The following is a 17,065-nucleotide window of genomic DNA, read 5'->3' on the forward strand; positions in this document are numbered from 1 at the left end:
GCAAAGTATAGTTCAAATAATAGCAAATCCTACTACAACAACAGTTCTCCAGGCATAGCCTTTTCCATGCTACTTAACCATCATGTTGTCACTTCAATCTGCCTCTAATTCAAAGAGTAAATCAAATTAAAGGAAACCAAACTGATCCCAGCAATATGAGGTCTAATTTATACAGAAGCTAGTGAAAAATCTGCTTGTAAATTCGGTAGTATTATCGGGAGGGGGAAGCTCTGTTTGGAGCAAAGCAGTTAACAGCTTCTCCATCGTTACATTCTGGTTTTTCCTCTAGATGAGCAGAAAGAGCTTGGTATCTAGTGATACCTAAAGCAGAAAACAAATCTTGTTTAAATTCAGAAATAATGAGATTCACTTAGTGTTAGCAGATGCATCTAGGGAAACTTCAGGGAAGTGAGCAGGGGCAGAACTAGGTAAAATTTTAAATGAAACAAAAATTTTTTTTTTTCAAAATTCAAAATTAAATACTGTATCAACTTGTCCTAGGGGAAAAAAATAAAAAAACAAAAAAGTGAGTACTGGACAATAATGTTTGATCATATTATTTCAAATGACTTCTCAAAATGAAGAATTATTGAATAAAAGTGCTCTAAGCATTACTTAAATGTTTCACACAGAAATATTTAAGACCAAATAGTTTCCTCTGAGGGTGAAGGAAGAGTAATCTATGACAAATCATTCTGGCTCTGACAAAAGGAGTTCTACTGTCAAAGCAGCTTTGCTAATTGCCTCCAGTACTGGGGATTAAAAAATTAAATAAAGTATTTTTTTATTTCCATTGGCCCTCCCATTCATTGATATGTGGCAATTAACTACTTGGATTATTACACATCACTGCAATATATTTTTGTCTCTGCTGAATCTCAGCGATACTGGCTTTGAAAACAGCACATGTAAATAGCCCTGTGAAACCCTGTTAACTTCTTGGCATTGTGGGACTGACAGGTTAGATACCTGGGTGCTTGCTAAATCATCAGTTACTGGGCTTTAAAGTCTGCCAGACGCAGCAGTGCAAAATTCACTGCTGCATGTTAGATCCCCCGCAGACAGCATTACTACACAGTAGGGGTCAACACAGATCTGCCATATTCCTTTTGGAACTGTGTTTATTACAACTACTTAAAAGCTGAGCAGTCGGATTACATTAAGGAAACCTCCTGTGCTTCTGTTATTCAAGATGATGGCCATTCTTGCCACCATCTGCCCATTCATGCTGTCATCCCCTTCCCAAAAGCAAAAGAGACAAAAAGCAAAGGATATGACCCTTTTTAATACCTTCTCAAGTGGGACTGCCCTTGTTTAGGAAGGCTTCACTCCCTTGTTTCCTGTGACTGGAAGCAATAAAGCCTTCGGTTTTCCTTCTCCTCACCTTCCTTGACTAACATTGCTGCTGTATACCTTACTTAACACATTCCTGACCTCAGACTACTTTCTTCTGTTACAACATTCTGAAGAACTTGAACAAATATCACATTCTAGAAATATTAAATCCCCCCAGTCTCCTTAATGCTGCTGCTTCTTCCCTGGGCACAGGAAAGGCTGATGACTGTATTAGCTGTAATCTTTCCTTTTAGTAGCAAATGAAGCATAACAAGACATTTACTAACCCCACTCATTAACTCAGGTCTACCATTTAAGAACATACTGAACACAGAATAGTTCTTGACAGGTTTTGATAGAGCTCAGAAAGAAATCCCACAGCAGTTATTTCTATGCTTCACACCAGCTACATTCTCCCCCGTATCTGTAGGTACTGTTTAAAAAGCATCCCCTGACCTCCTATAGGTTAGCAGACCTACAATGATGTGGTGGGTTGGACCTGGCTGGACACCAGGTGCCCACCAATGCCACTCTATGACTGCCCTTCTCAGATGTACAGGAAGAGAAAATGTAAAGGGCTCATGGGTCAAGATAAGGACAAGGAGAGATCACTCACCAATTACCATGACAGGCAAAACAGACGTGAATTGGGGAAATTAGTTTAATTTTTTACCAGTCAAATTAGAGTTGAATAATGAGAAATAAATCCAAATCTTAAAAAACACCTCCTTCCCGCTCCTCCCTTCTCCCCAGGCTCAACTTTCCTTCCAAATTCTCTATTTTCTCCCTTGAAGCAGTGCAGAGGGACATGGAGTGGGGCTTGCAGTCAGTTCATCATGCATTGTTTCTGATGCTTCTTCCTCCTCTGGGGAGGACTCCTCAAACTCTTCCCCTGCTCCTGTGTGGGGTCCCACCCATGGTAGACAGTCTTCCATGAAATTCTCCAACCCAAGTCCTTCCCACGGGCTACAGTTCTTCACAAACTGCTCCAGTGAGGGTCCCTTCCACAGGGTGCAATCCTTTGGGAACAGACTGCTCCAGTGTGGATCTCTTCCCACAGGGTCACAAGTCCTGCCAGCAAACCTGCTACACCACGGGCTCATCCTTCCACCACAGGCTGCAGGTGGTTATCCCTTTAATCACCATGGACTGCAGGGGCACAGCCTGCCTCACCATGACCTTCACCATGAGCTGCTGGGGAAACTGCTGCAGTGCCTGTAAAACCTCCTGCTCTCCTTCTGCACTGACCCTGGTGTCTGCACAGATGTTTCTCTCACATATTCTCCCTCCTCTCTCTGGCTGCAATTGCGCCTGCACAGTAATTTTTTCCCTTAAACATATTATGCCAGAGGTGCTGCCACCATCACTGATGGGCCTGAGCTTGGGCAGCAGCAGGTTTGCTCTGGAGCCAGCTGGCATTGGCTCTAATAGACACGAGGGAAGCTTCTAGCAGCTTCTCACAGAAGCCATCCCTGTAGCCCCTCCCAGTAACAAAACCTTGCTATGCAAACCCAATAGAGACAACCATACATGTCTTCTGAGATTCTGGGTAATAGATACTTCCAAGATACTGATGGGCAGACGTTATCTTCGGAAGAAACTCTTTTCATATTGCACAGTGCTGATTTGGCTAGTCAGAAAGGTCTTCCATAAGCATACCACTGACAGCTAGGATGGGACCTGTCAAGGTGATCTTTCCTGTCACAGTCACAGACAGACTGTCTGTAGAGTACAGTGACCAGGACCTAAGCAAGGTCAAGTCAGGAGCAATACAACTGCTGTCTCTGGTAAGTTCCTTGAGAAGAATTCTTAGCCTCTCTGCGTCATGGTCCTCTCTCTAGTCACTAAGAAAGAAATCACATTTGAAATTAGAAGAAAAAACTCATTCTGAAGGTTTTGTGAAATTTATGTTTGTCTTAGAACATACACTCCAGATACAATTAATGAGGTTAAAAATATCTGGCTAACTTCTTAGAACTATTAAAAACAAATTTTTCAATTGACTTGAGCTTGTATACTTTTTGTTTTCTCAAATATAAAGGGAGTGGAAAAGAAAGTGAGCTTTTTTCCCCACACACTTCGCCAATGCACATTGTGATCAATTGAGTTAATCTGCACCATTTAATAGGAGAATATATTTGTATTAATCACAGACATTCATTTTTTATAGAGAGATTCAGAGCAGCCCTGCAGAGAAGGACTTGGGGGTGTTGGTTGTTGAGAAAATGAACATGAGCAGGCAGTGTATGCTTGCAGCCCAGAATGCCAACCATATCCTGAGCTGCATCAAAAGGTGTGACCAGTAGGTCAAAGGAGGTGATCCTGCCCCTCTACTCTACTCACCTGGAGTATTGTGTACAGTTCTGGTGTCCTCAACATAAAAAGGACATGGAACTGTTGGAACAAGTCCAGAGAAGGGCCACGAGGATGATCAGGGGACTGGAGCACCTCCCGTATGACGACAGGCTGGGAAAGTTGGAGCTCTTCAGCCTGGAGAAGAGAAGACTGTGTGGAGACCTCATAGCAGCCTTCCAGTATCCAAAGGGGGCCTATAGGGATGCTGGGGAGGGACTCTTCATTAGAGACTGTAGTGACAGGACAAGGGGTAATGGGTTAAAATTTAAAGAGGGGAAGTTTAGATTGGATATAACAAGGAAATTCTTTCCTGTTAGGGTGGTGAGGCACTGGAATAGGTTGCCCAGGGAGGTTGTGAATGCTCCATCCCTGGCAGTGTTCAAGACCAGGTTGGACGAGGCCTTGGGTAATATGGTTTAGTGTGAGGTGTCCCTGCCCATGGCAGGGGGGTGGAACTTGATGATCTTAAGGTCCTTTCCAACCCTAACTATTCTATGATTCTATGATATACTGGGAATTCTTACTGTTGTCCTTGTATTCCTGGACTGTTTGGAAAAGAGATGATAGAGCCTGACCAACACTATACAGAAATGTAGGCAGAGGTGACGGGAGAGTAGCTTTTGGGAGCAAGGAAGAAGGCTGAAAGGAAGAAAAGAAACCTGCACCGCTTCATCAGGTTTGCAAGAGCAAACCCATAAATTTGATGAGAAAGCAAATCTATGAGAAACTAATTGTGATTTTGGTGCAGGTGGCAACACTACCTCCTTCCATTTCTTCCATAGCTTCTTCCCCTCTCATCTGAGGCATGAGATTTTTACCGTTTGCTCCAGATGCAGAGGTTCTGGACTATGTCCCATTTTTCTGCAGGCAGCCACCTGTGCCTACCACTCAAAACCAGACCCTAATTCACATCTGTCTACCTCTTGGGCAGGTTGGGATCTTCCTGTTTACCTTTCCTCTAGCAAGAGAGAACGCACATTTTACGCAGGTTGTTTCTGCAAATCTAGTACAGGGACACATGCAGAGTATGTACATGCACACAAATACCTATAGACATGCAGATGTCCTGACTTCCCTCCAAAGAGGATTGGCTGAGCAGGAGGCATGAACAGCCTCCTCGGCTGAAAGCAGGCAGTCAGCCCTCCAGCACAAACCAAGCTCCCTTCAGTTTGCCAGCTCAGGCAGCTGTTGGCAGCTAGATCCGTTCAATGAAGTTACTAAGTAATATGAAGGTAATATATACCATTCCTTTGACATTCAGAACCTGCCTGAGGTGGGGTTTTAATGAACAAAATAGAGTAGATAAGCCTTCCAATACTGGAAAAATACTAACATTGTAAGAATTAAGCTGTAAATAAACCATGTCTCTGATGCATCAAGTAATGTTAGCATAGTAGATGGCAAAGGGTATGCCTGGACTGCCATTTCCTCCGTCTATTCAAATAGATGAGAGCGGTATGTGATAGCATCCTTTTGTCCTGGACAATCTGTAGCCATACAGCCTGACAACCCTCTCTCACATCCTTCCCTCTCCCCCAGCTCAGGACCTTGCTATTTTTCCCAAGCATGGCAGATCTGCGCACAATTTGCCAGGTACAAAGCCTGATACACTGATACAATAAGCGATTTTCGAATAGCAACAAGTTTAAATTTTACTGGCACAAACACTGCTGGCCTGAGCCCAGCTTAAACTAGTGTTGTCTGCAAACAGCAGCATGAAAAGGTTCTTGCAACTACTCTGTGATAGCAGCTTCCCCAGCCTCTTCAAGAATCTGATTTTCAGGATTTACAGTTAATAAATCCATATAAAGCATGTTGCTTTCCCTTGCCTTGTTATGCACAACAGCTTTCTATTGCATTCTTACAGATGACTGGCACCTTGCCAACATCTGAGGCATTATTTGAGCAGACAGTCTAGGAAGTTTATAAGAACAGTGAGCTTTATGTTTGCTCAGTGACACCAAGTATATTTGTATACTTATTACAGACAAACAAGTTGCTGTTCATCACCAGACTTTCACCTCTGTGAGTAGCTTTCATATGAATGTGAAATGAGAGACATTTCTGTTCAGTCCTGGTCACACTCTGTGCTGCATGGAAATGAAAAACAGCACCAGGATTCTTGTCTTACTAGCCTAAGCTCCTAAAGGAGAATTCAGCCTCAACTGTTCAGTTTCTAGGTGACTTATATATTGATGTAAGCAGGTACAGGACACATGAAACTGTATTTTGACAGCCAAGTGCAGATTAAGTTAAATTTCAGAGACACAGACAAAGCCAACCAGTTGAAAGAGAAAACAGTTTGTCAACTTAAGTAGCAGCGACTGAGGACAAACTGTATGAAATGCCTCAGTAACTTAAGTTAAGGCCCTCATCTACAATTAGTCCCAGTGTGAAAGGGGAGGATATAAGTTAGAGTTGCAAGCAGTCAAGAATTTTTCATATACCACTGACACTTTAATCAGCCTATTCTACAGGCAGACCTAGAAAATGTTGTAATCAAAGCTGTGCAAAGATTGTCCAGTGAAGGCTCTGGCCTTCAAAACTTTTAAAAGAAAAGCAAGAAAAAGTATTTTAAAAAAACCCAAGAGATTAGATTTGCAATCACAGTGCAGAAAAGAAAAAAAAATATAAAATCACCAGCAGAACTTATCCCCTTATGAAATTCTTAGTTCCTCAATTTCAAAGTCTTCAAGTAGCAAGAGCTAAGGAACCCCTTGCTAGCTAAGCCATCATCTCAGTCTACTTCATTTTTGTTCAATAATTTCTGATCTTAAGTATCCAACTATGAATTCTCTTTCAACTGGTTTTCTTTTATCTTAAATCTCTCAAGCAGAGAAACATCAAAATCATTCAGTTTCTATTTCCTTTGTTTTAAATAACATCACCTTGTTCTTCCTTGATACAGATATTTCATTTTTCAAACAAACCAATAAAAAAAAAAAAAAAAAACTTCAAGGCCAGCAAAAATTAGGGTAGAAGCAAGGGGGGAAACAAACCCAGAAAATTTCAACTATTATTTCAAAACTTCTCCATTTCCTGAGGTAAAAGTTAATTTTGAAGGGGTTGTGTTTTTTTTCATACTGAAAATGATCATTTACTTTAGGGATAAATACAGAAATGAATTATCTATAGTTAGTAATTTCTGAAATAAATATTACAATACTAAATGGTCTTTCTTTGCATCACAAAGATTTAAACTGTGAAGTACACAAGAGATTGCTTTCTAAAAGAATACTCAGGTTATTTTTTCCATTGTAATTGACTTTATAAGCAGTTATTCAACACACAAAAATACTTGCAGGGTCAAGCCCTGAACTAAAAACCAACCACCCACCCAACCAAAAAAAAAACCAACAACAAAAAATTATATACACAAAGCATCCTTTAGAAATTCACTGCAGATGTCAGAAAATGAAATTACTTCATTTGGTGTTTTTTCAAGCATGTTGATGTTTTTGTATCGTCTAAAACAAATAAATCATGACAACCTCCACCTACATTATCTCATTTTTGTTTTTGATGACAAAAATCCAACATCCCTGCTCATGACACATTATACCCTTGTGATGCAGTGTGAGTTTTAAGCAGATAAAGACAACTTGGAGAGCACCTAAAGCACAATGGTGTTGACAGTAATGCAGATATGGATTCTGAATGTGGAAGCTGCTCTGCTTCTGGGACTGGGTTTTTGTTAGCGCTCCCTGATCTACCACTGTACAAGGAATCACATCACCACAAGGCATGGACAAAAACCTAGTATCAGAAGTACAGCTTCCACATTCACCAGTCGATCCTGTAAGGATAAAGCTAATTCCCAGTGAAAGGTTTGTCAGAGTCTTGCTTATATATTGTCAGATCATTGCTTATATTTCCTACATGGGATTTACCCAAGTGAAGTTAAGAGCTCATGCTTCACCTCCACTGGGATTCTATACACAGGCTACATATTTCACAGGGTTTGTTTTGTTGTTGGTTTGTTGTTTTTTTCTTAAAGGAAGAAGAAGAAAAAGAAAATTTACTCATCTTTGCTGTGAAAGCTCATACACAGATTGAATTTGAGAAATGTAAACTATTATTCTTCACAAGAGATAAATGGTTCCTGACCTCTACAGAATTGTATGTGCCAGATTTGTTAATGTGTGAGATTTTAGCACCATACAATACATATAGACTTCCCTCACTGTTTTGTATCAGTGGCTTACTTCACTGATTTTCCTCAAGCTCTGGTAATCTACAGCCTGTACCTAGCCGGACAGCACATTGTGATCTGACTCCTACTGTTCTTTGCCAAAAAGGAAAATTATCTGGTATTTGCTGACCATTTATGGACAAAATGGCTCTCTTGTGTTACATGTCAACATCCATAGGCAGATTTCCTAGTCTGTTAGCACTTGTCATTAAGTAGGTTACTTATACAGCTAATTGCTAAGTACTTTTAGAAGCTGGTAGCGACTCTCATCACACCTCTGCAGATCACAGGACAGGGCTCACCATGGAAGCGCAGGGAGAATAGAGCTCCCTCCTCACCTGAAAAGTAAGTAAAACTGTGAGCAGAATATAGTCACGTAACCAGCATTTCCTGAGCAAGGGGACTAAGTACAGTCATGTGTACATGAGATAAAAAATAGCACCTGAAGGACAGTGAAAGTTAATCATGCTGTTACCCTAGTGGGAAGAAAAGCAATGGAGGCCTCTAAGGCCACAGTGACACTGCAAGGACAATGACCACGATCTAAGAATTTACATTTCTTACTGTTGCTTTTACCCTGTACTCACTCATTTGCAAACAAGGAAGATTTCACAAAGTAAACACTTGGTTTGTATCACATTGCCAGACCCTGAATTTTGGGTCATCACTCACAACAGATGTTTTTAACTGTTGCATCTTAATTCACATAGAATTTTAAAAAGCTGCTCTGTTCACAATGACATCTACACAAATGTAAGGACATTCTGAAGTTCCCTTGAGTCAGCACTTAAAAGCACTACTGGCTTTAAGCTAGTTCTGAGCCATTCCAGATAGAGCTCAATTTAACCAAATGCCAAAGCAATTTGATGAAGTGGGTCTTATGACTATCTAATTGGGCCTTACAGAGTGCCTAAACCAGCACATTTAGTTGCCAGCTCTCTAGACAAGCCCTGGACTTATATTTTATATGCATCCCAGGGTTTTAGTGGAAGAATCTAGGACAGGACCTGGAAAGTCACGATCGTGGGGATGCCAACATAATCCAAATCTCAGTACCTTACATGACTTATGCACAGCACTCACTTATTCTCACCTATAATCAAGAAGAAACACTAGCCTTTCAACATCATTTTATAAAGAGCATAAAAGGTTAATAGATTAAGCAGAGAACAATTATACCACTGAATGAGAGATTTTTTTCACTGCAGATATGAGTGACAGTATTTCATAAAATGTACAAATTATGACTAAAACCCCTGAACACCAACTTAATTTGTCTAGGCGAAAAATTCAACTGGCAAGTGCCATTCATCCCAACCAAATAACTTCCACACTGGTAAGCAAATGACAAGATAGTAAAGGAAAATATAATTTAAAGTGTTTTTCCTTCCCATTCCAATGAAGCACAAAATCTGAATCCCACTTCTGCTCTCTCAACAACTTCTGCTATTATTGCCACTGATCAGGCACTCCAAAGAAGTGAATTAGTTGCAAGTAATACATTCATTCACATTTTTTCTTCTTGGCTGCTGTTCATTTGGTCTTCAATATACTATACAATATTAAATTGTCAGGATATTACTTAACATTATGCCATAGAGAAGGGTGTGTTAGAAGAAGAGAGCTTTTCACAACTTAGTAGATTTTCATGTGAAAAAGCTGTTTGCAAGCAATTTGAATGGGGAATGCAAAATATTCCTGAAGGATTTCAAAAGGTTAAGTCTGTGTTTAACCTTTCACCATACCAGGCCAAGTCCTTACTGAATACAAATCACTGGAGCTCTATTTCAATCAACAAAGCCAGTTCAGAAATCAGCCTTTTTCTCTCTTTCCAAATCCTGCCAAAAAACTTGGTATATAACGTTTGTTTTTTTCAGATCCCCTTCTTCAAATTTGGCCTTCAGAAAAAGCTCAGAGAATCCATTTGAATACAGCTCAGACTTGGGGTATTTTAGTGGATTTGCATTTCCTTGCAACCTTTAAGGCTACTGGGGGGGGGGGGGGGGGGGGCAGAAAAGGCAAAAAAAACAGCTCCTTTTATTAAAACATCGAAGTCAAAGGAATAAGCATAAAATCTTGGCATGTAATAACAGTTTTACAAACAACACACTTTCAAGTATACCAAATACCCTCTTTTAAACAGAAACCAGATGTACAACCCAGGTATTTTCTTCAACACCGACTAGCCCTGCACAGGTTCTGCAGGCACTAAAGCCAAGCACAGCTGCACATATCTTTCGCTCACTATTGCCTGTGCACTTGGCAGCCATTTATTCGTTATTTTAAAGATGCAGGGTCTAGAAGATGAAGCCTCAGGAAAACCCTTTGGCAGCCCAGGGCCACCCCCACCCCTCCTTCCCTCGCACCGCTCACCCTGGGGAGAGGGCCAGCACTGAGGCACGGAGTTGTTCCCCCTCTTCAAATAATAATCAGCACCACATTCAGCCTTTCCAAACTCTCTTATTTCTTGCTACACAAAACCAAAAACAAAACTTTAAAAACACGCCCCAAAAACCCACACAAAAAAAACAAACCACAACCACCCAAAAAAAACCCCAAACCAACAACACAACCTCCCTCCATTTCTTTGTCTGACTTCGGGGCATCACCACAGGGCCAGCTGCATGAGGAACCCGGCAGCTAAGCAAACCAAAGTAAAGCCCAGCTCCACCCACTGACAGCCACCATCTTCTCACATGAAGAAACCCATAAGGCCACCCCTGACACCGAAAGCTGAGCTTCTTCCTCTCTGACATTCACCTGAAGCAGAGCTCCGCAGGTGCAGAGGCCCCAGGCAGGCGGGCTGCCAGGGTACGCTCACAGCCCACAGCAGGAGGTCGGTCCCTACTCACAGGCAGTTTGAGCGCTGTTAAGCAAGGTGCAAAGTGGGGTGAATTTGTTCTTAAAAAACAAACCCAACAACTATAGCAACAGCTGAAACTACAACTGCCAGGAGCACATTTTCCTGGGCATGAGAAGAAAAGGACAACACAGTGAGGGGAGTCTAGATGCCTTTTGAGCTTGAAGAAGTTAGTCCCATGAAGCTACTCCTTAGTGTTTTACAGGGCTCCTTCTCTCCAGTTCACAAAGGAGCAGCCAACACTGGCAAGTTAAGTGAGGGGAGCGCTTCTCCAGGCCCATCACAACACAGTGCAGCACAACTGATTTTGAAAGTATCACTGACAGTGAAAGTTGCAAGTGCCACTGAAATGGAAAGCAAAACCATCTTGTTTGTAACACTGAAGCAGCCATGAAAGCATCGGCTGGCTTGTTCTTCACTCCAGCCTTCGTTGCTCGCTGCTCTGGGATATTTCAACCTGATACTCCCACATGAGGGCTAGTGTTTTCAGCATCAGGCATCTTTCTGAAGCAGAGGGAGCTGTGCTCTTTGGTTAGTGGAAAGAACTCCACCCAAGGACAATGAGATTCCAAGTCATTAGCTCCTGTACCTCAGACAGGCACTGGCCATATTATGACCAGGGAATGGACGTGGCTGAGTGGCTTTAGTGACAGCTGAAGAGCTGAGGAAGATGTGTGGGGTATGCTTGGGGTGGTAAACCTCATTTAAAAATATGAGAAGCAGGAGTGTCTGTCATCTCTTTGAATACATCTTACTGAGAAAGAGAAAGGCTGGGACTGCTGCATGCTCCTACAGCCCTGTCAATCACACTGCTGTGTGTGGTCAGGACGTGACTGATGTACCCTGACAGAACATATCAAAATGCCAACAAAATTGAAACATTGGAGGTTTTTTTTTCTCACTGAAGATGTGACAAGATATGTTATTTTGAAATGCCATGATCTTTTGGAAAAAACAAAATTTAAGATTCAAAAGAGCATTATTTTTTTTTAACTTATGAGCCAATAATTACAAAGTTGAAGAGCAGCATGGAAGCCATGTCCTGGCTTCAGCAAGAGCAGTCATTTTCCTCCTTCTTAGTAGCTGGTGCAGTGCTGTGTTTTGACTTTCAGCCTGGGAACAGAGCTGATAACAATGATGTTTTAGTCTGGCCAAGGACTTTGTGAGCCTCATGCTCTGCCAGGGAGGAGGAAAAGCCAGGAGGAAGCAGAGACAGGACACCTGACCCAAACTGACCAAAGAGGTATTCCATACCACAGCACGTCATACCCAGGATGTAACTGGAGAGTTACCCGGAAGGGCTAGTGCACTGCGGGGTTGGACTAGGTATCGGTGGGTGCTTGGTCGGGCTGGGGGGGGGCCAGTTATCAGTCGGCTGGTGGTGAGGTGTTGTATTCTCTTCCCTTGTTATTTCCTTTATCATTATTATTATTGGTGGTAGCAGTAGTGATTTGTGTTATACCTTAGTTACTAAACTGTTCTTATCTCAACCCATGGGAGTTGCATTCTTTTCGATTCTCCTCTCAGTCCCTCTGGGAGTAGGGGAAGGGCAAGAAGGGTGGGAGTAAGTGAATGAGCTGTCTGGCTGGGTTTAAACCACAACAGCCACCATCTTCTAATCTGATGACTCCAAACCTCCAACACAGACCATGAAAAACTAGCAGAATAAGAAAATAAATCCTCACATAACCCACACCTTCAAGAAAATAGCAAGAAAATAAACTAGCTAATTGTACTAAGGACTGGGATAGTGGGATACCTGGGGGAGAAAAGGCTCTCATGTAGTCAGGAAAAACACATGAAAACATCTAGGTTATCACTTTAAAGCCATGACAATACGTCAGGTTTCATAAAGAATTAATTTACCAGCATGCAACCTGAGACTCCAGATTTAACAGGGTACTCTTAAACATTAACAATTTCAGTCTATAGAACACTCGGAAAATGAAACAGCTTATAAACCATTCATGTGTTCAACTCTATTTCAAAGACAAATCATGGTGAATGATCTTCTGGTTGCTTTGTTTCTATAGTGGTTGCTTTGTTTCTATAGGCTCAGCCTCTGACATTTATGATTGTAGTTTTTACATGATTATCATTTGAAAACTAACAAACAAGCACCCTTGGAGAGAAGACCAATACAAACACATCAGAAACATGAGAAAATACCATTACAAAAGCCAACAAATAATGATGTCAGCACATTCTTCTGAGGGCTTGGTCCTCAAGTGCCTCAAGCACAGACAGCTCCAGAGAACAGGCATTCACAGCTTTTTTTTTTAGTAATGGGACCCCCTTGACTGCAGGCAGCTGCTGCCACCTTTGGGAATGACAGCACCCCCAAACACTTGTGGCAACCTCAGCATGCCTTCCATACACTTATCCCATGTCCTATCCCTTCTGCTCCACTCACTGCCACCCTGTAACTCACTGCAGCCCTCAGTGGGGTGCACTCCCTGTCTTCCTTAGCTACCAGCAGTATTTTTCCCTCTGACAGCACATCAGGATGAGTCAAGAGGGGCTGCTACCCACCTGCTTTCAGCTATCCTTGCTCAAGGGCACAGACCACCTGACACCCAGCAGATGCTTTGCTTCAGCTGCTCTACCTAGCCAAGGCTTTACCAGAGGGAGCCAGCAACACACTGGTTTGCATTAGCTTGCAAGAATGATTAGGTATAGTCAGAATATCTCAAGAGTATGTACTGACCTTTGTTACACCAGGGAGGGCAATTAAACAGGTGGGCTCAGCACAGTCAGAGCCCTCTGCCTGCATGCTCCCCATTGAGAGTTACAGCCACCCTATGCCTGATTTGACCTGGCTGTTTTGTGCTTCTGTGTGTGGGGAAAGCAGTGAAACATCATTTTTCTGCCTTAAAAATTGACAAATATCACCTGCATTTATGTGTCATAAAAACTGATGATGCTGACAAGTTTCTTGGTAGGAATTTCTAATGGGCCCAAGGTAACTAAATATCCATTTACCACTAAATTTCAGTCAGACTTAGACATTTAACTCCTTTAGGTCCAGTCTCAGTCCAAGACTAACAGATTGCAACAATGAACAGCAGCATAAACTGCACAAGTAAATTGAAATCAGTTCAGCCTTAACTACCATATATCTGAAGTCTGCATTAATAAAAATATAGTTTAATCAAAGTGAGAGCATGCCTTTAGTACTGGTATTATTCCCAGTTTCCAAAATAAAGCACCTATAGCTGTTGTTTAAAGCAAGTGTGTAAAGATAACAAATTACACTCAGACAATTTTTCCAGTCACTTGAAATGCCAGACGTGCTCATATTAAGTGAAAAAATATTCTATCAACTGTTTTTTTATGACTTGTGAAATGTTCTGCTTTGTAATTGGTCTTCTTTTATAGGCATTATTTTAAAGCATAGAGTCAAAGTATTATGATGTTCTGAGGATCTGCGGTAGAGCACAGTGATTATATCTGCTTTCTTCCACTGCGATAGTTATAGAACAAAGTTTACAGTCCCTACCCTGCATCACCCTCTTTGACACCATTTGGCTTAAATCATGCACAGGGTCAGAATATAAGATTGTTGAGGGAGAAACACGGGCATAGTTCTATGATCATTTAAATTAATCTCGTTTTAAGTTGTTGCTGCCTTGGCAAATACCTCAGAAAAAAAAATGACCCAATTATTTTTTTAATGGACTAGATATCAACAATAATCTGCATACCGGTCAAAACACAATTTTTCTAACCTTTGGACTTGCATTTACCACATAATGGCTAAAATTCTCTCTGTGCTTCTTTTATTATTATTATTGTTAGCACCCACAATGTGGATTCTAATAGAAGAAGTGAACAGGCAATTTTGCTAATGATGCATGAAGTAGAATAAATATTCTGTAATTTTCTATAACTGCAATATATTTGATTTTGGAATGCTGACTACTCTGAAAAAAAAATATTGTTTTAACAGTGAATTCCAAAATCTTTTTATATAGTCAAACTTTCTAACAAACCCCCACGTAACAGGAAAGAAAACATTTTCCACTGTTTTTCTACTTTAAATAGCTATGTTACATATTGTAAATTCCACAGCAGTCATGTTTGCCATCACATAATCAAGACTAAACAAGAATGCATTTTTCACACAATACAGTCCATAAAATTACAGTGGCCATCCACACTTGATTGACTGCACTTTGTCAAGTGGTTTAAATAGCCTTGAAAAGTAGAATGTGCTTGATACAAAAGTAAAGGAGGCGGTTGGATAATGATATTTATTCCTTATCTTTATCTAATAAGGTGAAATGTTTTAGTGTTGAATGTATTATTCTAAAAATCTGTTTGATGTTAAAAATCAGAATGGGGTGCTTGACAGCAGAGTGATAAAGCCTTTTGAATTCCACATAAGAAGAACAAGTGTGCTGTAATGAAAACATAGTTTGTGTAGCCACAAAGAGAGGACTTGACTTCATGGACTACATTATCACTTTGCCTGAATATACTCTGTTCCCCTGAAGTCAATGTGGCTATGCCAATATAAACAGAGGACAATTAGAACCTATAACAAAAATATGTTAGAAACTGTATTTAGTCTGGATGTTGTCTGTGTGTGCCTACTTTCAGATATAAGGAACACATGATTATATGAGCTTTGATATTAGAAGAAATATAGCAATTAAAATTATGTTAAATGGAAGAAAATCTTTCTAGAAAATAGTGGGAGCTAGTGGGAGTCACTCATCTTTCTCATTCTCTGATAACTTTTTCTCTAAAGGGAAATCCAAAAGTTTCATAACTAACAAAACCTCATTTCCTACTTACTTGGGTTTCATAGTTAATAGGCTGGTGTATAAGCTCTTCCTGAAGCTTTTCCAGAGTTTAGGTACTCATGACCTTTCTTTTCATTGTGGATTCTCCAGGTTACATAGTATGTGTTTGTACTACATCTTCCCTCCATTCCCAAAGAGGAAGAGATTTTCCTCTTCTCCTGCACTGGCATTCATGCTAATGAAACTTACAGGGGCCAAGTAGCTCAACAATTTGTATGGGAATAGAGGATGCATACACAAAGTGTGATAAAGTATGCTGCTTCTCCATGAGAAAAGCAGACTAGCAGTAAACCTGTAAAAATATCTTGAAGAAAAACTTCACCAATCCCTTTTCCTCAGGCTTTTTATAACTTTCACTCTTGGGGTGACCATTTGACTTTTTTTTTCTGTATCTGCTATATTTTTCCTTTCTGTCTGTTCTTCCCTCTTTTCATTTCCACTCTTTGTCTCTTTTCACTGGATTGAAGTGGAAGGAAGAATGTTTGAACATCATTAGTTGGTGGACCTCCAGGCATGTATCACATTGTGAGACACATCACAAAAACCCAGACACTTCAGCTAATCCCCAGAACTGACTGCTGGCACTGGCACCTAGCAGATAAGTGCTGGAATTTCCAAAACATTTTCCTGCTGAAGATGCTGACAACCTGTCAAGCAGAGTGCTCACCAGCATACATGTGACAATGAGGCAATACAGATTTTGCCAGTCCAGAGTGCCATTCTGAAAAAGTCAAGAAAGGACTTTCTATCCTGTCTTTTCTTAGGCTTATTTTATCTTTATTGGGAAATTGAACAAAACTACAATCAAATCGGTTTTGTTTTGATCAGAGGGATACTATACTTGCTCAAAATGCCATTTAAAATTTTGTCTTGCAAGTCATTTCAAAACTATTGTCAGTCCAAAACAGTTCTGAAATTCTAAACATCCCAATCCAAGCTTAACATTAATTTAGTAAAGTCAGCCTCCTGCATTTGGAACATACATCCCCAGCATTATCACTTTGTTTTCAGTGGGCCAGAGCTAGTAACTTTTTATGTTTCAATTTTTCAAATCTAGATGTCTTTTTATGTTCTATTCCTATAACATTCAGAAATCTACAATGCTCAGGATAAATCCACCTAATGAAGTCAATGGAGTTCTGCCAGGTACAAAACAGTGCAGAAGTTGTCTCCTTGTTCTCATGATGGAGTGCTCAATCAGCAAGAGAAATTGCTGCCTAGCTTTGGCAAGAACACTCAGATGCTACTGTGTATATAATATTCTCTTTAAGATGACTACAGTTCAAGAACCTTCATGAAAGACTGTTTGCTTTAATTAAGAAAAACACTGCATGGGTAGCTATAGCATATCGTCAAAGACAAGCTTAAAATTCAGTTAAAGTCATTTGCTGAAAAGGGGTTAAGTAGAGGCTTTCCTGTTGTCCTGGGTTCAGCAGTAGCAGTCATGTTTCTCCTTTGTGGTAGCTGGTGCAGTGCTGTGTTTTCACTTCCAGCCTGGGAACAGTGCTGGTGATA

At 40.7% G+C, this 17,065-nt stretch overlaps 1 long non-coding RNA gene across 1 annotated transcript in view; it reads right to left on the bottom strand.

Annotated features, from left to right (window-relative positions):
* Positions 1-17,065, bottom strand: part of LOC134171585 (uncharacterized) — a 102,533-nt gene that overhangs the window by 30,576 nt on the left and 54,892 nt on the right. The window contains exon 2 of the long non-coding RNA XR_009967668.1: positions 8,127-8,220. This is a non-coding gene — a long non-coding RNA (uncharacterized LOC134171585). The remainder of the gene's footprint in view (positions 1-8,126; positions 8,221-17,065) is intronic.

Source organism: Pezoporus occidentalis, unplaced genomic scaffold, assembly GCF_034315485.1.
Source record: "Pezoporus occidentalis ecotype Australia unplaced genomic scaffold, CSIRO_AGI_Poc_V1 ctg41, whole genome shotgun sequence".
Classification (NCBI taxonomy): domain Eukaryota; kingdom Metazoa; phylum Chordata; class Aves; order Psittaciformes; family Psittacidae; genus Pezoporus; species Pezoporus occidentalis.